The sequence below is a fragment of the Antrostomus carolinensis genome, unplaced genomic scaffold (assembly GCF_000700745.2).
Source record: "Antrostomus carolinensis isolate BGI_N321 unplaced genomic scaffold, ASM70074v2 scaffold28725, whole genome shotgun sequence".
Taxonomy (NCBI): domain Eukaryota; kingdom Metazoa; phylum Chordata; class Aves; order Caprimulgiformes; family Caprimulgidae; genus Antrostomus; species Antrostomus carolinensis.
In genome coordinates, this window is record NW_010316163.1 from 24,291 (window position 1) to 24,517 (window position 227).

The following is a 227-nucleotide window of genomic DNA, read 5'->3' on the forward strand; positions in this document are numbered from 1 at the left end:
AGGGGCTTCAGCCAAAAAGCCTGGCCCTGCCATCCCTCCAGTCCGAATCCAGACGGGCTGGGAAACACAGCAGTGAGGCTTTAGGTTTATTTCCATGGGATGTTTTCAACTCTGGGCAGCCGAGGGAGATTTGCAGCCCCGTTGCAGCCAGGGTCTCAGCTGGCTGCTGGGCTCTGGCACGGAGCAGAAGCCACGGCCGCCCTTGGCCGGGAGCACGGGCACCTCTT